Source organism: Passer montanus, unplaced genomic scaffold (genome assembly GCF_014805655.1).
Source record: "Passer montanus isolate IOZ18808 unplaced genomic scaffold, ASM1480565v1 scaffold61, whole genome shotgun sequence".
Classification (NCBI taxonomy): Eukaryota; Metazoa; Chordata; class Aves; order Passeriformes; family Passeridae; genus Passer; species Passer montanus.
This window is the reverse complement of record NW_024371149.1, coordinates 2,811,209-2,836,527: the sequence shown is the minus strand read 5'-3', so window position 1 is coordinate 2,836,527 and position 25,319 is coordinate 2,811,209. Positions and strand designations below refer to the sequence as shown.

General features: G+C 40.0%; 1 long non-coding RNA gene across 1 annotated transcript in view; it reads left to right on the top strand.

The window, feature by feature from the left end:
• Positions 1-25,319, top strand: part of LOC120510961 — a 125,226-nt gene continuing 99,907 nt past the window's right edge. The window contains exon 1 of the long non-coding RNA XR_005629640.1: positions 1-101. This is a non-coding gene — a long non-coding RNA (uncharacterized LOC120510961). The remainder of the gene's footprint in view (positions 102-25,319) is intronic.

Sequence of the window (25,319 nt, the reverse complement as noted above, 5' to 3'; positions counted from 1 at the left end):
AATGGCTCAGACATACCCAGGAAACAGCAGAGTGAGATGTGCAGAGAACAGCATCTGAGATTGTAAAGGGCAGCCTGCTTCTGGGAGGAAATAGAGGCAAGGTAGGAAGGAGTTTTTTAGTTTGTACAATGCTCCCTTCATTTTCCTGCCTTTTTTTTTTTTTGTAAATTGAAGATGCAGTCTTTGTAATTACTGTGAGCCACACTCATGTTTTTCTCCCAACATATATTTATAAGATGTTTGTTGTAATTTTATGAGGTTTTGCTCTATATATGAATAATTTTTTTATTCTTGTTGTATTTCTTTGAGTTTGAATGTTAACAAAGGACTATATGGACTTTTATCTTCTTATCCTGTTATGGCTTCATTTTTAATATATATATGTGTATATATAATTCCAGTTTCTCTTGCTGTAAGCAGTGGGAGCATTTCTAGTAAATTTTGTAAGAAATTTTTTAAAGAATGCCTAACAGGTGAACTGTGAGTCTTCAGTGCCACTCATCATTTTAATAAGAATGAGGCTTTCTTAGTACAATATTTTAAAGTTATATTTTTACTACCTTGTTCTAGTGATTTGAACATTAGGAGATACTTCTGCTTTAGTATACTTGAATCATATTTTTACCTTTTAATCTTCTATCCATTTTGTTTTTAAGAAGTCCTTTTCTTTCTATTCCTTTATAGCCTGAGCTTGACTTCATAAGAATCTCTAACTGAACCATAAACTACCTTTATAAATATCATTTTTCCTTGAAAGCTATATCTTACTGGAATGACCAAAGTTTTGTCATGTGTTAGATTAAGATGTCTGCCGAAAATCAATAATGCTGAGGTAACAACATTGGTTTCTGCTAGGCTCTCAATTACTTTCTCAGTTGTTTGTCATAGGAAGAATATATGATCAGTTGTTTCCCCTGCAGGCTATAAACCCAGCCTGTTCTCTTTTGATCACTTCTGCATACTTCACTTTTACTCTCCTAAGTGTAACACAGATTTTTAGAGCTTTGGACCTGTGAAGTAGCAAAATGATTCTTCTGTAGTCTATTCCAAGGGATAATAGTCTCCCAGTATAAAGCATCATAAATATCCCTGGACAGCAGCTAGCTCTTTTGGGTTGCATTGCACAATTGCTATGGAATCTATTCCTGAATTTGCCATGCTCTTTGAAGAAATATCTGGGAGAAATTTACTTCACAGTCTTTCCTTTGCACCTCATGTTCCCTATAGTCCTTTTCACCTTGCATTCCTTTTGTGGGTCGTCCCTTATTCCAAATACAGCTGTAAAACTGCTAGTCTTTTACTACTTTCTAAAAAATCTTTCTTTCTCCCTCTCCCCCCTGTATCTTCCTGTGTTTTTTAAAGATGGTGTCTGGTGCCATTTTGTTCTTGAAGTTACTAGATTTTGCCACAGAGGGGAAACACAGTTGTGCTGTGCTCTTTCCTGAAAGCTTTACTTTGTTTCTTTCTTCATCTTTATCTGAAATAAATTACACTGTACCTGCTTGATGTCAGTAAAGACTCTGCTAGATAAAAGAATACTTCCAATAATATAGTCTCCTGTGAAAATGGGAGCAGCTATAATTGGGCAATTAGACTAAATTAAAGCTGTAACAAGGGCAGTAGCTCCTTGTTATTGTAAGTGCTCTTTCCTTAAAAAGAGGGAAGTGATTTTCTGAATGAGGCTTCAGAGGTAACAGAGAACATATATGGAAGTTCTGGTCATATCATATCACTGACGAGAAGAACCTGCTTTTATTTGCCTCTGGATTTTCACGTGTCTTGATTTATAAGGACAGAAGCAAATGATGCAGAACAGTAAACACTATTTTTATTTAAAATTTAGAAACTGCCTAAAGAAACAATAAGCCCCCCCCCTCCCCCCAACCAAATAGAAATTTAGATATTAATCTAGCCAACTTTAGGTTCTTATCCAGGAAGTGTATATGAGAGGTTAGTCAAATTTGGTGGCATGTACGTTTGGATTTCAAGGATGTGCAGAATACTTAACGTGGCTGTACCCTGGCAGAGCTCTGATGACATATTTCACAGAACAGAGCAGTTTGGAGCTGTTATGTTTCCTAACAGGGTATTTGTATCATGTTGTAAACAGTTACTGCTGTAACTGGGTCCTAAGCTGTGGTCCTTAAAACATGGAGTGCTACCCCAACTGCCAGAAACCTGAATGCAGTTTGCCTTTGTCTTCAGTCACATTCATGTAGACAACAGGGGGCAATGCCAGAGTACTTGGGAGCTAGGCCAGGAGGAGGATAGGTATGCAGCTGGTCATCTGTCTCAACACTTTGGAGAACATGGATAATTACTGTGTGCCATAGCCCTTCCTGATGAAATGCCTTTTGGAAAATCAAAGTTGTTTGTCTCATTCCACGGCAGAGACAATTTTTGTGGCCAAATGGGGTTTAGTAACTCCTCCAGCCTTGTTGCAGTCTCTCTCGTGGACTGTTTAGCTTTTGGATGTTTATGCACCTACAGAGTTTTTGTATACATAAAATAAGGCACGAAATGTGGACTTGGTGTTTATTGTGCAATCAACGTGGCCTTAAAAAGGGCAAATGGCACAATGGACCAGGTGTTGTCCCATTCCAATTCTAGTAAATGAGGCTGACTGCTCTTCCCCAGTTCTCTACCTTTTCCCTGGTATTTGTGTTGGTACGTCCTTAGAGGAAGCAGAGGCTCTTCTGGGGCTGAAATAAACTTCATGACCCAAATGTTTACCGTGCTTTAAAGCCTGGCTGTGTTATGTTGGATCAGAGCTATTTCCTGTCTTAAAGCACAAAAGTGGCAACAGATGTGTTCTTAATAAACTGATGAAGTAAAGACAGTGAAAAAACAGGAGCAATCTAGATGATTTGAAAGAAGTTATACCTTCTGAGACTATGAATATCAAGTCATCATAGAATAGTTTGAGCTGGAAGGGACCTCAAAGATCATCTAGTTCCAACCCCTAGCCATGGACAGAGAATCCTCCACCAGAGGCAGGAATTTTTCACTAGATGGTGGTTTCTCCTTCACTGAATTGAAGGAGAAAGCTATAAGGTGTGCAGGCATTGAAGGACTGTTCTTGTCACCACACAGAACAGTCGCACACTGCATCAGTGTGTGAGGCAGTGTGAGAATTCAGGAGTACCTGGGGTTCCCTGGAGCCTTCAAAGCTTTGGCCTCACATGGACAATGCCAAGAGCTTTTGTTAGGCATTAATACTTGTCTATACATGTACTGGGTCCACCCGAGTCTCTGGCAGAGAATGCTGCGTGCTGGTATTGCAGGCTGATGCCATATATTGTTCTTTTTGTTTTTTTTTTTCACTAACGTGCATCAGACTCTGGCTAAGCTGTTCTTTTCCAGTGTTTGATACTGTAGTAGTACAGCAAGTTATCCCTCACTTCTGTTTTCCTTGGTGCAACACATTTTTAGAGCCTTGAGCACAGGAGGTAGCAAAATTATCCTTCCAGAATCCATTTCTAAGGGACAGTAGTCTCAGAGTGTAGTATTGTGAAGTATCCCCAGTGCAACCCAAAACCTGAGTGATACAAATGGGAATTGTACGAAGACAGAAGTGAAAAATCCTCCTTCCTCTCACTGCTTTCTGCCATTATAAAGGAATTTGTCTGTTAAGTCAGTGCACAGCATTAGCAATGTTCAGTTCCTCCTAGATGTGTGTAAAAACAAAATGCTAACTTTCATCATTAGTTGGTTATGATTGTGTTCAACAAAACTGTTGGTGCTTGGGGTTGCTTTGCCCTCCCTCGTTTCCAGATCACATCCCTTCCTTTTGAGGTTGTGAAAGCCATTTAGACCGTGGAGCTTGTTTCTCTTTTGTTTATACTAATGTAACACGGTGGCTGGTGGGTGAAAAAAATCTTGGACCTGATGCAGAGTGATCAGGAATGAATTGTTTACACGATCCTGTCTCAGGTAAAGAAAGGGCTAATTGTGTTCAACAAAACTGTTGGTGCTTGGGGTTGCTTTGCCCTCCCTCGTTTCCAGATCACATCCCTTCCTTTTGAGGTTGTGAAAGCCATTTAGACCGTGGAGCTTGTTTCCCTTTTGTCTATGCTAAAAATCTTGGACCTGATGTAGAGTGATCAGGAATGAATTGTTTACAAGATACTGTCTCAGGTGAAGAAAGGGCTTTTGGTGTTTTCAAGCTTGCACTCTGCAAACAGATACTGAAGCAGTGAACTGTGTTTGATCATCAGATCAAAGGCTTTTGGTGTTTTCAAGCTTGCACTCTGCAAACATGCAAACAAGCAGTGAACTGTGTTTGATCATCAGATCAAAGTCAGAGGAGGGCCTGAAAATGAGGACTGGGGACTGGACTTGTTTATGGGAAATGCAGGAAAATTTTTGTGCAGGACAGCAAAAGGACACCCTTGACTTTGGCTCTGAGATGAGCTGAAAAACTCTGCAACTGTGACAAGCAAGTTGAGTTGGGAAATTAGCATGGGGCTTTTAAATATTATTCACTTAAGGGGTTTCAGCTTAATATCTTTAGCCACCTGCATCTGGCTAGACTTTTGTATATCATTGGTACAGAGAAACAGGTGTTTCTGGATGCACAACACATAGTAAGGTAGGTAGCAAAAAATCTCTGAGGATGAATTGTGTTCTGTAAATGCCTGTTGCTGTTTAGCTCTGTATTACTAGATTAAGTGTAGGTGTCAGAGTTTTAAGTATCTCATATTGCATGGAGTGAATGAAGCATTTATGAATTTTGGAAGCTTGAAGAAAGGATAGACATTAGTTACTGAAATATTGTTATGAGAAACTGAATCTCAGGAACTGGAAAATTTTTTGAGTTGTCCTACTTCTGTGTAGATATGGCAGTAGAGGAACTAGTGGCAGAAGAGATGGAAGGCTATGAATCTTCAACTGTTAAGGAAGAAAGGCTTGTCTTTCTCTTTAATCAGTAGAACATGTCATCTAGTTCCTCCTTGCATGTGTGCGTGTAACTGTGGCGCATTATCACCTTGCATATTCTGTGGGCTGGAAAGGGAAATGGAATATAGTGAGAATATTGTTAATTCACTTCAGGAGTACTTGGGAAATCTCAGATATTTATGAGTAATTGAGAGAACACAATAACAGTATAGTAATTTAGAAACCCAGTTCTTCATAGAGACAATTGGTTCCTAGTCTTTGCCTTTGTTCCCTGGCATTTCCAGCTGGAAGTGTTGGTAGTGTTTTTGTAGATGGAAGTGTGTTCTACTTGTAGAGGTGTTTCCATCTGATCTTTATCACTGTATTGCAGACTTGCTAAGATGAAATTCCATTATTTCCTGGCACTACCAGGATAGCAGAAGAACTTTGCTTTTTTAAAGGAGTTGTGACTAAGTGGTGCATGTTAAAATTCTTACTAGTCTGATTAGATTCTGATTCAAATTAACCTCTTTGAATATACCACTTATAGCCTGAATTTAAAAATAGGAGTTTGGTCCCAGTAAATTCCCTTGAACAGGGAAGGAGAGGTTCTCTGAGAAGGTTATGGATTACTGTATTAAATAAGAAATGTTCTTGGTTTAACTGTTTTAATAAGCTTATTAATAGCACATACAATTTACCTCAATTTTATTAACTAAATATGCTGCTAAGAGTGGGTCTGTAAATAAACCCTACTTTTAATAACTTCAGTGTCCCAGTGGCTTTAAATGGGTTTCCGATTTGAAAATACAATGGCTAATTAAATGAGTAACTTTTAAAAAGCTTAAAAGCTTTAAAATCATCCATGGATTTATCCAATCAGCTTGCTTAGAATTATATGTAATACAGGAGTTCTTCCTAACAGTCAGATGTAAAAATCCTAGCCTTTTTAAAGTTCAAAGTATTTTTGGCTTGTCAGTTTTTTGGTGGAGTTTCTAGAAGGTGGTGAGCATACCAAGGAGCGAGCCTTCTTTCCCTTTCAGAATGGTAACTCTGTGAAGCCTCCATTCACATCTCTGCTGTCTCTGTTTTGCATGGAATCTGTCTAGCTGGTGCAGTTAACACCCTCTTTTGACTGTTTTATAGTGTGGTAGGATTGGGCAAATATTTAATGTTGTGTTAAGCAGCAAGATAGAAAATATTCCGCTAAGTAAAGATATGACAAAAAAAAACCTAAGGGTAGAATTGTTACATACAGATTTCTAGCTGGCCTGTTTGCACCTGATTTCTCCCCAGCACTGATTTAACTGGAGTCACCAAGTGAAACTCCTTTCCTCCTGCCTTCTCCGTCTGTATTTACGGTCACAGTAATTTTCATCCGTGCTGTACAGCAAGGTGAAGCTACTTCTCTCCCCAGTAATTAGATGATAATTGAATTTTTAAAAAAGTGCGTCCAGATATGGGATACCCCATTACATGTTTTAGTGCTTCAAAAGGCAGTGAGTAAGCAGGGCATTTGTAAGAGAAAATGGAGAGATTTCCTATGGGCTTTTCTTTTCTGTGGTGTCTCAGTCCTCTGTGTTGAGTATTCCCCCATGCTGGTCAGCATTGCACTTAATCCTGTCAGCACAAGCCCTCCTTGGTGTTATCGATAACTCTCCTTTTTTTGTTCAATCTGAATGTCTTCAGCTCCCTAGATTTTCTTACACAAGAAATAAATTTTAAGGGGATTATTTTTTTCTTGATAAATTGTGGGTGGGAAAAACCTGCATGATGTAGGAATAGTGCCAAAAAGCAGAACTTTCAGAAAATCAGTTAGTTTTGCTGATCTCCCTTTTCTGGAGCTGCTTTTGCTGTCCTTGAGGAGGTCAGAGAAGGGAAAGGCTGCCCATTTCACATCTGCTGCACTGACAAGCAACCAAATGTACCTTTTGGCTAGTGGCTGGCATTTTGGCAATGCAAAGCTTTCAACTCCCACCCTTTTACAATCAGATGGGATGAATAGCAGAGCTGTGCTATATTGGCAGTTGGCATACATGGCTAAATACATGGACTGCATATGAGTCTATTCATCTGAAGTTATCCTTTCAGATCACTGCTTAGTTTTCTAGCATAATCTTCTTGGAAGAGAGTTTGGCACATGTGTCCCCTCTTCTCTTGGCACATGGTGTTTTTTTTTTTTTCTTTTTTTCCCCCTTTGGTAATTTCATGGTGTGCAGTAGTTATCCTAAGCAGCAGTACTGGTATCTGAAAATGAATGGACGCAATATTTTGAATATTGCAATCTGGAGAAATGTCATGTCCTTCTGCTGTGGATTCTGAGTGATACAAGCTGTGGAGGGGTGTGTGTAGTGGGCATGCTATAAATTAACCATTCTCTTTGCTTCAGGCAGGGATAAAAGAAGAGTACTCCCACACTTTCTCATTCTTTCCTATCCTTTTTAGGCATCTGAGAATGGAATAAGCCAGTCATAAAAAGCAGGGCCAGGTCAGGGTAGATAAGTACCTTCCCCTGTTGTAAAATTCAGCAGCAGCATTTAAATCCCTGCCTCCCCTAACACACCTCTAGAGAATCACCCAATCACTTGTAATTACTTGCTTAAAAGAGCATGGGAACAGCTGAATTTCCCTGCATTAAGGTAGCTCTTTGTTATATTTCTGCCTTTTTCTGCATAAAAAAAGCCTCAAACTCCAGTTCATTTTTTTAGTCTTTATGATGTGTTAGTTGTGGGCAGTAAGGTCTCTAAAAAACAGGAGGGGGAGTAGAGACAGTCAGTTAAATGTCCTGTTCATATGATAGCTTTTCCATCCTTTTACCTTGTCCTCTGTATTTGGTTCATCCCCCTCATTTCACCTGGTTTAAAATTATGACTGCTTTTAGGGGCAGGAGCTGTTTCTTTACTGTAGGTGGGCTGCATTTGGCATCATGGGGTCCTCCTCTGGTTAGGGCCATTACTTGTCACAGCAGCACAAACATGGATATGCTTGGAGGGCAGGGGAAATGCATCCTGCAAGGCAGAGAGGGCTGTGAATCTTTGTAATTTCGGCAGCATCTTGGAATATAGGAGCTCATCTTTGGTGCTAATGGAGTAGCCAAAAGGCTTATAGGTTCCCTTAGTTCTTTGTCTCCCCCTTGGATCATCCATGAGTGGAAATTATGCTCCAACAGGGAGAAAATGACCAAACAAAAAAACATCCCACCAAAACATTACTTACAGCCTGGGCCTTGAAATCTTGTGTAGAGCCTTCTGCTGAAGGCTTAGTAAAAGTGAACTCAGGAGAGGGAAAATTGGTGCTGGATTGTCTGGTCTGAATGCATGCTGTGGGTCTGGTGTTCAGTCTTCACCTCTACTGCACCATTCCACATAAATAATGAAGACATTTCAGGGCCTGGGAGCAACTTAGGAGCATTAGCATGAAAGTTTTTTTGACAGTTTTGAGATGTGCCCATTGAATTTTATTCTTAAAGGCTTCTTTTGGGCTGCTGGAGTTCTCGTACACGAGTGGTCCCTTATTCCCTAGCTGATCAGTCTCACAGGAGACACAAATCCCAGTTTTCCCTTTGTGATCTTAGCCATGTAGTCACTATATTATTTGAGTTGTAGAAACAGAAGTAAGTTTGCTTGCATGCCTCCTGTATTGGGACTTTACCCTGATCCAGGGTTTTAATGTGTATAGGTATTATATCTGAAATGGTGTTGATCAAGGTCTTCTGTAATAAAAATAACAGCAGACATTACAGAATTTCAGTGGGCTTCTCTCTCCCTCACTTCTCTTTCTACCAATGGCTAAATTGACTGTGGCAGCTGTTGCTTTGACTGCAGGCTTTTCCATTTCATACTGAGGACTGACACGTGGTGAGGGTTGCTTATCTGTTGAGGTGTGGGTGGGTGATAGGACAGTGCAATTTCTCAGTAAATGGTGATGTGTGTGTAGGACTGACAGCTTTGATGTGTTTCCCTGTGGGGTAGAGTCCTGCCACGGAGGATGAAAGCCTGATATCTTTGGCATTTGGCTAAAAGCAAAGTAGCTCAAGGGCATGCAAAAGAACAAGAGGAAAGAGCAGAGGCATTCTCCATGGGCTATTTTCTTGTTCCTAAAGCAGCTGGAACCTGAAGACTGTATGTAAATGTAATAGCCTGCGTATTTCATGTTGGGGCCTGTAAAAATGTGCCCTTGTGTTGTGCTTTAAGCCCAGCCAGCAACAAAGTACTATGCAGCTGCTGGCTCACTTCCCCACCTGTGGGATCAGGGAGAAGTGGGGACATGTTTGGAGTGATGGTGCTTGTCTTCCCAAGTAACTGTTACATGTGATGGGGCCCTGTCCTCCTGGAGATGGATGAACACCTACCTGCCCATGAGAAGCAGTGAATTCCTTCCTTGCTTTGCTTGTATGTGTGGCTTTTGCTTTGCCTATTAAACTGTCCTCATCTCAATTTAAAGTTTTTTAGCTTTTACTCTTTTGATTCTCTTCTGGATCATGCTGGTGGGAGAGTGGATGAATGGCTGTGTGGGGCTGGGCTGACAGCATGAAACAGTCAGTCATAGCAGCATAGAGCCTCCCTGTACCTTCCTTCTGGAAGCTGCACTCGGTGATTGGCAAGATCTTGAGGATGCAGGTGAGCACTTGAATGCAGAACCCTTGGATGTTGCATAAGATGGGGTGATCATTTATTAGGTGACTTGTTCTTTTTATTTTAAGTGGTAGAGCTCCTTCCAAATGAGTTTCTAAGGCAAAGACTTAAGTGGCCATTAACCAGTAGTATTGCTTCCCATTACTCCATATAACCATGATTATCTCCAGTACTTGGCTCTTTTCCAGCTATAGACTGTTTCCTTAGTTCACCTACCTTTGTGGTTTCCTTTGTACTGTCTACAGTGTGGAGTTACATTTTTGCTGTTGAATCTCTTCAGTGTTTTGCTCTGGAGGAGACTGCATTCCAGTGGTGATGCCTTAAGGAAAAAGGTTATTCTTGTGCTTGATTTACCTGTCAGTTGAAAGCTGTGAAGGGCTTTGTTTGTCTGTAGTATGTCATGACACTCCATGATAGGCATGCTGTCTTCCTTGACAGAGGTGCTAAGTTTGCTGTATGAATTATTTTTATTGCCTGTCCACACAGCTGAGCTGGGCAGGTAGAGTGTGGTGACACTGTTTTTGTGAGTGTGAGGTGGGGTTTTTTTAGTTATTTTTAAAATGCTGGCAGCTTCCTCTATCTGAAGCATCAATTATGGTCTCTGTGTTTGCACCCCTGGATCAACTTGGTGCCCTCCCATATTCACTCTGGGACTATATACTGAGCTGTGATACCTGTGGCTGAAACACTGCTGCTTCCTTGATGTTGCTTTTCTGCATCCCTTCCAAGTAGACGAAAGATAACTTTTTTCTATCATATTCCAGTTCTCTACTTTTCATCAGCTTATGATGATACCCTGCCAAAAATCCGGTGGTAATTAAAGCAAAGCCATTTCCTAGTGTTTTGGTAAGAGGAAATGTTGATGGAATTAAGTCAGGATTGTTTTTGGAGATGAAAACAGTTTATATAAAGTAGTGCTGCTTCAGCCTGGTCTCTGGTGTGCATTTTTCCTTTCTTTTTTAAAATTTCATGATTTTATTTCCTTGAGTGTCAGGCAAGGTGCAACCTAAAATGTGTAGAAAAATTGGATTCCACTTTGCATTGAATATCAGCAAAAGGTAATAAAGTGAGAGTTCTGAGTACCCATTTTTCTTCCGTAGAAGAGATTAAAAATTAAGCTGACAGATAGTTTTACATAATATTGATGTAGCAAGATGTGACTGTTCTCAGGAAAGCTGAGGTTTGTGGGTTTCAGCAGGTGAAGGAGCTGTTAACCACAATACAACAGCTTATTCTGAGCCATCCAGTTTTTCTTTTTAAGGTGGTCCTACTTCCTGAACTTTCAGGAACATCTTTGTCCATGGTCAGTATAATTAGTGCTTATGGGAGAGCCTGTATGCTGGGTGTCAGCAGGAGTTAGGCTGGGGACTTTGGTCAGTGCTGAGTGCTCTGCTCATCTCAGCCAGGTATGTGCACTCTCAAATGACTGGGGGAGCAGAGCTGGAGTTTGTCACTGCAGACTAAACTGCCATGTGTTTAATATTGATCTACCTGCACCTACAGAACCAATAGCTCAAGCCTTTGCTGACAAAGCATTTCAGGGCAGGGAGTCAGAAGGTGGATTCAACACAGAGACTGTGGCTGATTTATAAGTGCTGATTTATTGAGCTACATGCATAGTAGGAATTCATAAGGTGCAAAACACAATGTGTACATTACTGCATGAGGAGCTAGCCTGAAGATGGGGAGGGGGGGATGTCTCCAGTATGTAGTATTTTAAACATTTGTGTGTGTAAATCAGTATGTTACCTGTCTGCCAAATATTACTGATCTCAGTATCAGGGGTGAGACTACAGGTCATTTGGCTTTAAATTTAAAAACTAGGCATCTGAGTTATTTTGCATCATTACTTGTGAAGGCGTGACAAATTGCGAAGAGTGACCAACTGAAGCAAATACTAACAAATATGTAGAAGCTTAAATGAATTAAGTGGCATACTGTCATCCTGTGAACCCTGCAGGAGATGTAGAGAGGTGTGGATGCACATAAGGATTACAAAGTAATAAGTGCCATTAAAGAGGTATTGGGGAATTTATGTCAAATATAGCAACTTCTAGTTGTTCTTTCTCCTTCCTTGGTTTACATTATAAAATACTCCACCCTGTCACAAAGAAAAGGTTTGTTTTGGTATGATTTGAGTCTGTATCAGCCATTCTTACAAGCCATGACGGAGATCTTACTTACAGACATCTATCTTACTTATGTGGGAACACAAGGCATTACTAACCTTTTGATTCTAGGATCTCTAATCTTTCTAGAGCTGGAATAGCTAATTTTACCTGTTAAATTATACATTAAATATAAAGCCAAGAAAGGGAAAAAGAATTCTGAAAGTGGAACAAGCTACTACAGTACCTCTTTGTCCCTGCCAAGCACTGGAATGGTGATACTCCTTTTCTGTTGTCCTCATGGATATTTAAAGAAATTAAACTTGACAAAATTTGCTGTGCAAGGCAATTGTTAGGGACCTGTTTTCATCCTAATATGGAGTAAAGATGTCCAGAATACAGAAGTGACTTGGCAACAGACCAGGTGATCTTCTGAATCTTCCTTGGTCTTTGTTCAGAATGCAGTTATAACCCTTCTCTTTCAGGAAACCAACAGAGAAATGCTTATTGTAGTGTGCGACAGGATTTATAAACTAACTCCTGTAACACAGAATCAGTGTTCTAAAATCTGTCTTCATGTCTGCCTAAAGTTTTCCACAGATTTATGTCACATACATAACTTGAGCCAGGCCTTTTTATTTCTTACAGACCTTGGGTAAAAGGTGAATGATCTAGTAAGAAAGTGATTGTTCTTTAGATAAAAATACCACACAGTGAGGCAAATCTGAGCTGTAGAAAGCACACATAATCCTTGCCAGAAATATTGCAGTCTCTAATTGAGAAGCAGCTAGTCTGCAGCCAAGCTGGCTCTGGAGGAGAGATGAAAGTGTTTGATCTCAGCTGTGTTACCACCTGTATCATGCCAGGGAAGTTAAATGCACTGAAAGAGCTCCACTTACCATTGATTTTATTTCTCCAAATGAAGAATGTGTTGATAAATGGCTGATGAAATGAGGTAGCAGTGGGTAAATGGGCACCCTACCACAATCCCTTTTTTTTTTTTTTCCTGTTGGAGTAATAGCCCTGGCACCATTAAGAAATGCTTCTTTCCAGTAATGGCAATGCTATGAAGCGAGTGGTGGGCCAGTTCCTGCCATTTGAGATAATGTGCTGAAAATCTGAGATACAATAAAATTATTTAGAACCAGGAGAAAAATACATTGCTTTAAGAGCTCCAGTACTTGCTGCTATGTTCCTTCTTTCCCTCATGCCAGTGTTCATATCCCAGAGCCCTCCTTAGATGAAAGGGCTTAGAACGGGAAATGTGGTTGTGTTGCACTGGCACAGTGAAGCAGGAAGAAGCTCTGTGCATAGAGGTTACTGTGAAAAGAGGATGTGTAGTGCTTCCAGCCTTCCCAGAGTAGCTTGAAAAAGAATCAAAATGCCAAGAGAGGTACAAGAGCAGGCTGGCCTAAGAGTCTAGGGAATAGGTCATATGAGGAGAGGGGCTGAGGGAGCTGGGGTTATTTGTCTGGAGAAGGCTCAGTGGTGATTCTATTGCTCTCTACAACTACCTGAAAGGAGGCTGCAGCAAGATGGGGCTGGCCTCTTCTCCCAGGCAGCCATTGACAGGATATGAGGACATAGCCTCAAGCTGTGCTCCAGGAGCATCTGGTTAGATATCAGGAATAATTTTTTTCACTGAAAGGGTGGCTAAGCACTGGAATGGACTTCCCAGGGTTGTGGTTGAGTCATCATCCTGGAAGCATTCAGCAAATGACTAGATGTGACACTTAATGCTATGGTTTAGTTGGCATGGTGATGTTTGGTCAAAGGTTGGACTTGATCTTGGAGGTCTTTTCAACCTTGATGATTCTGTGATTTTTGTCTGCTGTCACTGAACATGGAGACAGTATCCCAGTGTGTCCTGGCTATCCATCCTGCCAGTTATTGTTATTTAGGGTCTTGGGAATGCCCAAGCAACAGCACCTTCATTCACAGAGTAACTATTTGAAGCCTTCTTTAATGGAGAGACTGCTTTACTGATGCTTGCTGCTCTTGAATTGATTCTCTGAGGTCTTTGCAAATACTGTATAGAGTAACCTGATCTGTGACACAGGGATGAAAAGAAAACTGAGGAGACAGAAATCCAGCTGATCTACCATGTGGAAGTTAAGAGCTCAAAGTAATGAATGAGTGGCATTGAATGAAATTGAGTTAATCACATGGGTTGTTCAATGAGATATTAAAATCTATAAGAATCAATAACCTTAGAACTATTGCATATCAGCTTAGATGATGTGTGATGACTGACCAGTTTGTTTAATCTGTTATTTTTAACATGTTTGGTATCAAGATAAATACGAAATAAACAGACTGTTAAATGAGAGGAATGATATATCCCGATCTTTAACTCTAGAGTGAGACATGCCTGATTAAAAACTCAATTCTGTCCTAGCTATGTGAGGTGGTCCAAAAGGATCTCCATTGGAGATAGCATTTACAGATGTTTAAAGTGTCTTCTCTGGGTGATTTGGGAGTACTGGGAAAACTCTGAGAACAGGCTGATTAAAAATATCATGTTAAAGTGGTGCTATGCTAGAAAATGGCCTTCTATATTAAATGTAGTTCTCCATTAAAAATGCAGTTGTGAAATACTATAGAATTCAGTGTAAAGTTCACTGCAGGAGGAGGGGAGAATGAGGCCAAGACAAGTCTAAGATTACTCTGAAAAGCAGGAAGAGTGTAATACTAAGACCTTTTCTTTAGCTTGTGTCTTGCATTACTATCAATTCCACTAGCATCTGGATTCAGTGGGGACAACTTTGTCATTTCAGGCATCTTAGATTGTTATTTCTGAAGTGACCTGCAAGTATTAAGGAACCAGCTCCTTTGAATTAATTCTTTTGCACCTTTTTGAAATGCCAGACTGGGTCTTTGGGTGGCTCCTGCTCTTTCCTCACAGGCATTTTTAAGATGTTTGAATTATTTTTGTGGTATAGACCCAGAGAGATTATATACAAAAGTTCATAATTACTATTATTTTTCCTGACTAATTCTGAAGTGGCTATATTTAATTTTTGCCTTTTTTTTTATTTCAGACTGAATTGGCTTGAGTTGTGTGGTGAATGATGCCTTGGCTAGTAAGGGCAACTTGCTGTGCACAACAGTGCTTTGTTTTATACATCTATCAAAAAAATAACTGGAGTGTTGGAAATGACACATGGATTTCTCTCTGGCAATAAAGTACCTGACTGGCTGTGTTATATTATAGTGATGGTTGCAGTATAACAACCTTGATGGATAAAACAGTAGCTAACCTTTGGGCTGGGACTTCTAGGTCAGCAGTTTAAAATTGGAGGCCATCCATATCAGCTTACATTTCCATCCTTGTCATCTAACACTCGGCTCTTGTTGTTCCATGTGCCTGAATGTCCACATGCTACAGAAGTTCCTAGTTGCCTATTTCATGTACAAATGACATGGTATTTTCTCTGATTTGCCACAATTACTTTGTACTTTTACTTGCGCTCATCTTCTCCTCTGTGAGTCCATATTTAACATTAACTGCAGTGCAGATCAAATTCATCTCTGTGAAGATGAGCCTTTGAACTTGATGGTGAGTGAATGATTGACAAGGTGCAAGTATTTTTGTGTCAAGGCTGTGACATGTCATTTGTTGAAAAAGCTATTCAGCCGAATGCTGTACTCATCTGAAAGCTGGGAGTGAAAAATGTGCCAGATTCTCAAAAGGATGCTGCTTGATGTCTAGTGACACTACTAGTGACATTTTGATGTTAATGAATAAGGGAGCACTTTCTACTCTGGAAATTATGCTTTTTAAGGTTAGAAGAGGATGTTTTATGAACTCTGTGCTACACTGTTGCAATCTGTGTAGCTGTCCAGTTTTGCAGTAGATAATGAAGTTACAGTTTGTGGGTTGCTGTGGTCTGTAGCGTTTGCTGATCACATGGTTAAAACTGTATGACAGACAGCTGAAACAGTTTAAATGTCTCTCTGCTAGTTCTTTGCTGCATAAGCACTTGCTGAGGGTGCCACAGGGATGTTAGAAGTTTGTTAATGGGAAAAGGGAAAGTGTTGGGGAGGTTGTGCATCTATTAAATTGTGTTCCACAATGTGAAGGAAATCTGAAGAACTGCAGAGATGGCTTGACCCAAGTTAGTGCTGTATTCCCTAGTGTGGAGACCTAAAATGTTGACAATATTGGGTGTAACTTCTCAGCTCCCAGAAGCACTGCTGTTAATTAGCATCTGTTTGCCTGTTTTGTGAGAATATAGGCTGCAAACAAGCAAGTTTTAAGAGCTATGTCAGACAAGTTTATTAATCTAAAACTACAGCCTTCTTGATGGATGGAGCATCTCTTGTATTTTACATCTGAATGAATCAGCTAGATCAATTGACTCTTCACTAGTGTTGCTTTAGTGGGAGATGAAAAATACTTCATACTATAGGATTTTGTAGGCTTTTATCCACCAAGCCTAATATGGTCTTAAATATTTTAAAATAGGTTCTTTACCTAGGTGTGCTACATCTCCTCTTCAGACTTGTTTCCAGATATTGTGTAGGAATGACCAGAGAAGTCATAAACAAAAATGGTTTAAGAACATATAAAAATTGTGATGTCTTTTAAGTTACTCTACAAGGAATAGTGTTGTTTCTTCACAAGACAATAAAATTTTTTTTTTTTTCCCCTAATGCCTAACAGATTTTCTGAAAAATGAATGAATTCTGTTTGGGTGGACAAGAGGAGGAAAGGCCCTCTAGAGACTAATCCTTAGCAGGAGTTGAAATCTGCTGCCTTGTGGTTCTGGCTGTGGATTAAATCTCACCCATTTCTTACAGATACTGATAAATTGTTGTATCTCTCCCTCTTTGATATTCTAGAGCCACAAGTGGTCTGACTAACAATAACACCACTGCCTGAAAGTTCAGAGCACAGACTGTGTACAGCCATGGCTATTGTTGTTCCATTTGATCAATGCACTGTATGCTGGTTGCTTTGCTTTGAGTTTTTTGGGGAACAAAATTCATTAAAATCTCTTCACTGCTCTTTTCCTGAGACAAGGCTGGGGAGGGGGATAGAGGAGCATCCTGCCACTATACTGTCTCTATTAAATTGCTGCCACAGATGCTGTCTTGGCTGCTGGTAACAGTGTCAGAAATGGCAGCCTTCTGCAAAAGTGGTTTAAAAATAGACCTATTTGAGTATGCTTGTTCCCTTAAAGGGACATTGTCAGTTTGATTTAGTCCCAATGATTTAGCTTGGTTGCTGTTAGCTATGCCATCTCTTCTGAGTTGCCAGCCAATTTGGCCAGGTCTGCAATGGGTTTTACATAGAGGCAAAGATGCTTTGGACATAGCATAATAAAATTTTACTAAACCTAACAAATTGATGATATTTTTCTTTTTTTTTTCTTGTGTCTGTTGCCATGAAAGTGAGGCACAGCTATCATTCCCTTGCCAGTGTTGTCACCCTTGCAGTTGAAGGCCTTGTGCAGTCAGGTTAAAGTTATCCATGTCCTTCAAAAATATATCCCTCTTCTGTTTGTTTGCCATAGTGCATCACTGCCATCAGCATCCTGCTTTTTTTCTGAGATAGAAATGTTATTCCTTCCTTTTGCCTCTTTCACCAAAATTAATTGGGGTAATGCAATGGAATAAGATTGGAAATGTACAGCCCCCATCTTCAATGCATCTTAAAAGCCCAAGGTTGCTTTTAAGGGTGAGAGTGGTTCTTTGAAATGATGAAGTTTCTTGGGTTGGTGATGTCCCCTCTTCAGAACAATGCAACAGATCATGCTGCTTGTGTCGGGAAGCAAATAAGAAGCTTGACCTATAGCATGTGCACCAATAAGACTTTTGTCTACTGTTTGTGTTAGAGACAAATGGTCTGGCTCTGCCCAGTGTTAACACAGGTTGTGTTAGAGCCCTGGAGAGCAGAGCAGCTACAGTCACATGACTGCAGTGATTGGTAAGGAGATCCAGGTTTCCATCCTGAGAGCTCTGTTTTATTTTCTTGCTGCCTGTAATATTTGTTCCCCTCTGTACAGTGGGATGGCACTTGACAGCACTGAGCAAAGGCTGTGAAAGCTGACTGAAGCAGGCTGAGAGGGGACTGTTGAAATGTGTTTTCAAGCAATTACATTTGGTTTTGCAGTGGTACCATTGATTTAATATCTTTGTCCTCCACCATCCTTTCCATGTTAACTGCTTCTTTCTCCTCAGCTGCTGTATTGCCCTTCTGCAATGTTTCTTACTTTGACATGTCCCCATCTTTTACATCAACTATCACTTCCATCTAGGCCCTCAAGCCCCTTCTTAGCCTGGTTTCCACTTGTCTAATCTTTTTTTCATTAAGAGTTAGATTTTGCTGACATCTTTAAGCTTCTCTATCTCCTGACTTTGAGAGTTCAGCATTGATTTCAATTAGAGCCCATGCCCAGAAGGCTTCAGCAAACAGCATCCTCTCTCATGGTAATGAGTTGTTGTTACCAGTCTCCCCAATGTGCTCACTTGTGCACAGTTCAACACTTGCTCTGATGGTGGTCTCTGATCAAACCATGCAAAGCAGGGCAGCATTTCAGGCATCCTCTCCCTGCTTCTGTTGGATGGGCAGGTCAGGAGGCAGCTGAGGAGGGCTTTCTTCTCAAAGGAATCTTGAAATGCTGTTGTGGTAATTTGAGGCCTTCAGAGTGTGCTAGATTGAGGCATCTGTCATCTAGCATTTTAGCTTGTCCTTTCTTGGTGTTTGCTCATGGCTTAGATGTGCTTCAGTGAGATACATGATGCACATCCTGTGACAGGTATGTAGGTTCTGGAGCTGATTTACCCTGTGCAAACATAAGCAGTTTTTGAAATGATGGCATATCTGTCTCTCTATGATATTGATGATGATGTTTGTTCTTGGATTTGTGGTGATATTCCAGAAGCCTGGAAGGAACTTAATGTTGTGCCAGTGCATAAAAAGGGAAAACAAGACAAATCTGGTAATTATAGCCCTGTCAACTTGATGTTTATCCCGGGCACAATAATGAAATGGCTGATTAAAGGATTTGAGTAGCAAAGAGTTAAAAAGAGTAATATAATTAATGTCAGTCAAGTTGGGTTTATGGAAAAGCGATCCTGTCAAACTAACTTGATATCTCTTTTGATAAATTTAGTTGATTAAAGGAAATTCTCTAGACATCTCTAAAGCAGTTGACTTGCTACCACAGGACATTTTGGAAAAAAGTGATAGAGAACTAGCATGGCACACACTAATAATATTACCGACTGGCCAGCTGTGACAGGTCTCTAAACATGATGGTTAACAAGGAATTATTGGTGAACATGTGTTTCTAGTAAGGTTCTGCAGCATTTGGTTCCCAGATCTGTTTAATGCTTTTTAATTACATGAATGTGGAATAACCCCCAAGATCATTGGTGATTAAAGTCTGCAGTTATGCTTCCCCAAGTCTTCTGCCAACAGGGAAGATGCTATTCTGTAATACCAGGTTTACAAGCCAGTAGTACCATATAGGAAAATGTAAGTAAGAAAACATGGAGCTTCCTAGTAGGGCTAAAAGTTAAATTTGGCATCTAGGAACTAAAGAGGTAGTGGTTCTATTGTGGGAGACCCTGTTGGGGAGGGGTAGACTCTGAGAGGGACTTGAGGCATCTGCTGAATAACCAGTTCCTAAGTTACCACCAGGATTAATGAGGTCTTTGGGTGTGAAAACGAGGGATTTTTAAATGAGAGGCTAGAGGTAATTCCTTTGTCACTGGTGCAATTGCTTTTGTAATAGTGTGCCTGGCTCTCATTTCAACAGTGCTAGAAGGATGCTGATAAATTGGAGGAGGATCAGAGGCAGTGTCAGAATGATTAAAAGGTCTGAAAAAATGTCCTTTAGTGACATGCTCTGAGAGTACAATCTGCTGTAGCTTATTTCACAGAAGTTTAAAGGTGGCTTGACCAGTCTATAAGTACCTATGTAAGGACCAGAAATGTTCTGTCTAGCTGACAAGTGTGCTGTGATTGCTGCTGGCTGGAGGTTGCAGCTGGACAAGTTTAGATGAGAAGAGCTGTGTTTGAAAAGAATGGGGCTAATTAACCACTGGAGTGTTGTACTAAGGGTTGTCATGGATTTTTCTCTGTTGGCAATTTCAGTCTTCCTTGACAGTGTGCTCTAGTCAAACCAGGGACTTCATTTAGGGTCTGGTATGATCTGTGTTTCACAGGAGGTCAGAAAGGGTGATTGGTTTGGTGTCTTCTAGCTGCAGGATCTGAGAATCCATTGTAGTAGTTCTTGGATGTGCTGGGTAGTTTGCTCCAGCAAACAGGAGAAAGAAGAGCTCTCTTGTTTTAACTTGTGTGAAATGGATGCAATTTAAGAAAATTAGACATTAGTTCACATAATGAATAACCTTGATTTTATCACTTTGAAGTTCTATTTTTCTGCAGTTTGACAAGTTTAAATGGCATTCAGGTAGCTTTTCATGTAAGGTGTCACTCTGTTTCCTTACTAATGCCTGAGCAAGTACCTTACCCATTGTCAGATTGTTAATTCTCTGTTATTAAGTACTCAGGTGCTTCTTCATTGAAAGGACTGTCAGTTGTCAATGTGGATCATTTAGATTAAGAACCCAGCCTGTCAGATGCTCCTCTGCTTTTACAGACTAGCATCCAACAGCATGAGTGTTGTCTTTGGGAATTTAGACTTTTTTTAATATTACCCTGGCGAAAAAAAAACCCTACAAGTAATCACTAGAAAGGAATCCACCACATTCCACTTGTGTGCAACACCTACAGACACATGTGTGCATAAAAGTCCTTCCTGCTTTTTTAGTAGTAATGCAGAGGGAGGAAACTGCTTGTTTTGGAGTTTAGATTTGGTTTTGCTCTCATTATGATATTGGTTGCCTAGTTTGGAGCTTAAAAGGCTTTGAGTGATTGTCTGCCTTCTTTTCTTGGAAGAGAAGCACTGTTCTATGACTTGGGTGACCTGACATCATCTCTTGAGCCTGCCAAAGGACTCTGGTGTGACCAAAACTTTGTTTTGTGCCTGTTTTCTGTTAATAGGATTATGAATAGTGACTTTTATATGTCTTACCTTGATATATTTAAGGACTTCATGTCAGGAGAGGTTTTCCTGGCTTTTCTTGAGGGTCTCTCTAATAGCATAGGCAGAAGAACTTAAACCTGTACTCTTTGCTTCCCAGCTTGCAGAAAATCCTTTAACTGGTTAATGAACGCATTTCGGGTCTGGGTACTTTGAGAGCTGGCTGGAGGCCAGGCTGAGAGGGAGTGTTTGTGTAACATGTGTACCATACATGGGTACCTCAGAAGAGCTCTCTGGAGCCTGGGCCCTTGTGAAATCCCTTGCCCCTGTAGCAGCACAGGTTTGACTTTGCCTGTGCTGTGGCCAGATAACAGGATGGCTGGTGTTAGCAGTTGAGTACAATACCTATCTAGCTGCCTGCATCTTCCCTGGGATGTTTTGATCAGAGGCTGGGTAGGATCTGTGTTTCTAGAATAATTGAATGGTAATCTAGTCAAATGGAAGTATTTGTAGGGGAGGAGACTCCTAAGAGTAGTCACAGAGTAGTTGAGTGGCATTGACAGAATCCAAGTGGGGCTTGTACAAGTGGAGCTGTATCTCTACTTGGTTTTCATGAAGCCTTTTATGACATAGCCAGGAGCTAACTTGAACCATACCTACCTCACTAAAGTCAGTGTGGTCTTGAGATTATCTGATTCTAGCACCTTTAGTTTCTAACTCGGGCAGCTTTCACCAAGAGAAAAGTTGTAAAGCCGATCTCCAGTCTGGAGTGCCATGTATCTCTTAGCAGCTGCAAAAAATTGAGGCCTTTAATTTTTTTTCCTGTTGGTTTCCCCACTGTCATCTGGGAGCACATTCCTTATGCTCTATTTGGTTTTGTCTTTTGCTGTTATCAAGACTGTCTCTGTAAAGTGAGGGCCTCCTGCCTGAACATGAAGAGGTAGGTGAGAATCTACAGTTAATTGTGCACTGCAGTGTCATTCAGCTACTTGCGTAATATTGAATTAAAGTGGTTATATTCTGTTCTCTCAGACTCTTTATTGGAGACTTCATGGTTTCCTCTGTTAATAGATCTTCAAAGCAGTTGCAACAGTGTCAGTACTGTCTTCTGTGACTCACATAGAAGGCTTCCAGACTTCTCTCCACAGTAGTCATGCAACTTGACTAACTCCTGATTTTAGCCTGAATGTATATGGTTCAATACAGATATGGTTCAATAATATAACCTCCCTGTATTTTTATTCAAATAGTTTGGTGTGATAGTAATACTGAAGTTTGTTCCTCCTGCTAGGAGAGCAATTAATGAAAACTATCCTCACAACAACAACTGTCATTAATTTTTTGAGGTAGAATATGTATAAGCATATGCTCCAACGTTTAGCCTTTGAAAAGAAGTTGTCTAATATTGAATACCAGAGATAAACTTGCCCTTGGAAGTTTGATCCATCAGTTTCTATCTGATTTGCTGAGAGAAGAGAGACAAGGAAGAATGGTTTGGATAGTTACATAACACAGGGAGGCTTATGAGATTGCAGAGAAGTTGGCAAGAAAATAATAGAAGTGGAACAAATAAGTAATGATTTATTTTCTTTCTTCTGAAGTAGAAGTGAACTGATTACAAAGCCTGGGTGAAATTGTTCCCAACTTTAGAAAGTCTGGTTCTGAATGTAATGCTTATGTCTTAATCCTATCTATGATAAGCTTGTTTTCAGACCAGTGACTTAACAAAGGCCTGATCTGTGTTCTGTCTGGCAGGAAATGTGAATATTTTCATTAAGCAGCAGGTAGCCTGGGTTACAGTCAGAATTTTGTAATGTGGCTTATTTCTTTTAAGCACTTTTCTGTTGGAGGCTGTTGTTTGGAGTACAGTCTGATCACCAGTTAAAGAAGAAGAATACTGTGCTGGCATGGAACTGTTGTTTGTTCTTGTTGCTCCTCAAAAAATTAACTTTTTGGGTAGAAAGAAGAGATTTGGAGATAAATAAATACAGAGAGAATATTTTCAGTTTCTTACTCTGGCAGAATGAAGTGCTTCTTTTGAGTTTGATTGAGGTAGCTTGTAAGGGTGGTTGTCTAATGGTGTAGTATTTCTGGATTTGATCTTTGCAATGTTAGGAAACTGTTGCCTCACGTCTGGACTTCTGCTGAGAAGAATTCTTAGATTGCAAGTGAAAAATGTTTTTGGAGTATTGATTCTTGATTTACTTAACTCACTTAAAAATAAGGAAATTAAAAAATAAAGATTTGTTCTTCCTAGAAATTCTGTCAAGCATTGCTACTGGTTACCAGCAAATAGTTGATTAAAATAAAGAGGAAAAGAAACACTTAGACATTAGACATTAAAAACTCCTGGCATATACACTAAAACTGATATCAGTTCCATATGCTACTAGGAGAACTGACCATTTACAGTTGCACAAATCTCAGAGTATGTTGTTCTATTCCACAAAGGACCATGCTTTATTTTGAAATGAATTAATGTTTAATCTAGGTTTCAAACTTGTAAATCTTTGATTTCTGTGAAGGTGTCAAGCAATTAGTATCATGGGTTGCTATTTAAGTCTTTACTTTGTACTAAGGTGCATAAGTACCTGAAATTATGTACAAAGGCTGAACAGTAATATGAGAAGGAACCTACTAATTTTGGACTTAAGTTTGTGGACTTTGTTGGTGTGAGTTTGATGAATGGTTTAATATAGAGGCTGATTTCCTTTTCTTCTTACTTTGTTGAACTCTCACAGTCTTGATTAATTAAAAGAAGGAAAATACACAAGATGAAAACTGATTTTTTTTTTTCCCCTGCCCTCTCTTGACTTTGAGTTTTGTTTTCTGTAAGTTGTGAATTTATTTCCTAGTTGGTGCCATAACATAATTGTGAGCCCGGTATAGTCTTAATACGTTCTTACTTTGTCCCTCCAGCATTGCCTAAAAGACCATGTTTTACTGGAAAACCTGTGAAACCTGGATAATTTTATTGTATTCCTTATGTTTTGAGTAGCCTAATTGTTGCCATGTTGAAATTCAGCACTGCAGCAGTGGAATGAAAGGAGGAACCAACTGTCTGAATAAATGTAATGCACAGGACAGGTCAGGTTGGAGCTCTGAAAAGCTGTTACTGACTTCTTATAGCTGACTGTAGTGGCAGTTGTGCAAAGTTGTGTCCTAGCAGAGGATGATTACTTTCAGAAGTTCTACAAGGCTGGCTCCATCACTGGTGAAATCCTTCTGCTGGGAAGGTAGCTTGGATTCTGGTTGGGAACGTGTCCTGTGGTTGAATGGTTAGAGATGACCTGTATTCTGTCCTGGCCATGTCTCTGGTTTGCTGAGTAGCCTCAGATAAACCATTCCCATTTCTTGTGTCTGGTTCAGTAACAGGTGAGCAGGGTTGAGGATTCTGGTTTCCTTTAAGATGCAAAGCAAAATATACAAGTTTTTCTCAGTGAGCATTATTGGTGCTGGAGAAGACTTGTCCTGGTACTCTTGATCTTCTGGTGAAAAGTGCTACTGGAAGTCTTAGGTGCTGTTTATTCTGTCTCATTGTGTTGCAGACCTTTTAAATAAACTTCAACTCCAATTAAAGATTTAGTTTTAAATTTCTAATACAATGAAGCAGGAAGGAGGACTTTTCTGTCAATGAGATAAAAATTGGTGGGAAGAAAAATCCTTATTAGGGCATCTTTATATTTTTTCTAGAATCAGGTTCTGAGTTAGTAATGTTTTAAATTAGTCATGAAGTAGTGTCTTTGTGAAGCTTTGTTCCTTTCTTTGTTGTTCACAGTACTTAAGAAAAGCTAGGATTTAGAAAATTATTTACCATGTGTACTTCAGCAAAGATTATCTGAAGCTGCCTAATTTCTATTTTGTGCATATTTGTAAACCTTACTCTAATATGTTAAATGCCAGTAGGTGGCAATCAAGAATATACAGGTTGATGCCTCTGTGTTTTGTAGGACCAAAAAAGCTTCCTGTATATGACAAAATATCAGCTTTTAACAAGCATTCAAAACTGGAGTGCCTGGAATGAGTGGAAACTTCTGCAAGAATGGCTTTGGTCTCTTAGTCTGTGTTTAATCATATCTGTTTTCCCCAAGGAGCAGATAGGGGTTAGATGTTCTTAAAGAACTTGTAGCTGTGATCCCAAATGCTGTACCTTCCAGCTTGCTCCAGCTCAACTTTCACCTTTTGGGCTGTTGAGAGCAGCCCAAGTGTATAATGGGAGTCCTTGCATTGCAGGGGGCTGTGTCCTCAGGCCAGCTATGTCTGATGTAGAACAGATGTCTCTGCAGGGTGACATAAGGAACTTGCATCCGTGCAGGCAAAAGAGAAGCTGTGTGTAGGTGTGATTCAACAGTGTTACTCCTTTGAGAGCTTATTTTGCCATCACAGGTTTCCATAATTTTGTGTTACTTTCAAAGTCTGCTTATAGTGACTTGGGAACTCAATCTGGACACATGAAGAGTTGTGAATTGAAAACAGTTTTGCTGTAACTGCACTCAAGTCAGGCAGGGGTAGGATTTTTCTATCTTCCTTTCCCCCTGTGGGATAGGAAAAAAATTACTGTTCACTAATGAAGTTAACAGTTGATAATTTGCTGGTAATTGGATGGACAGATTTATTTTTGGTGCAGCAGGGAGATCTTATTGCTATACATAAAACTTCCAATGAAACAGTTTGTAAGATTAAATTGCAACTGACAGTGC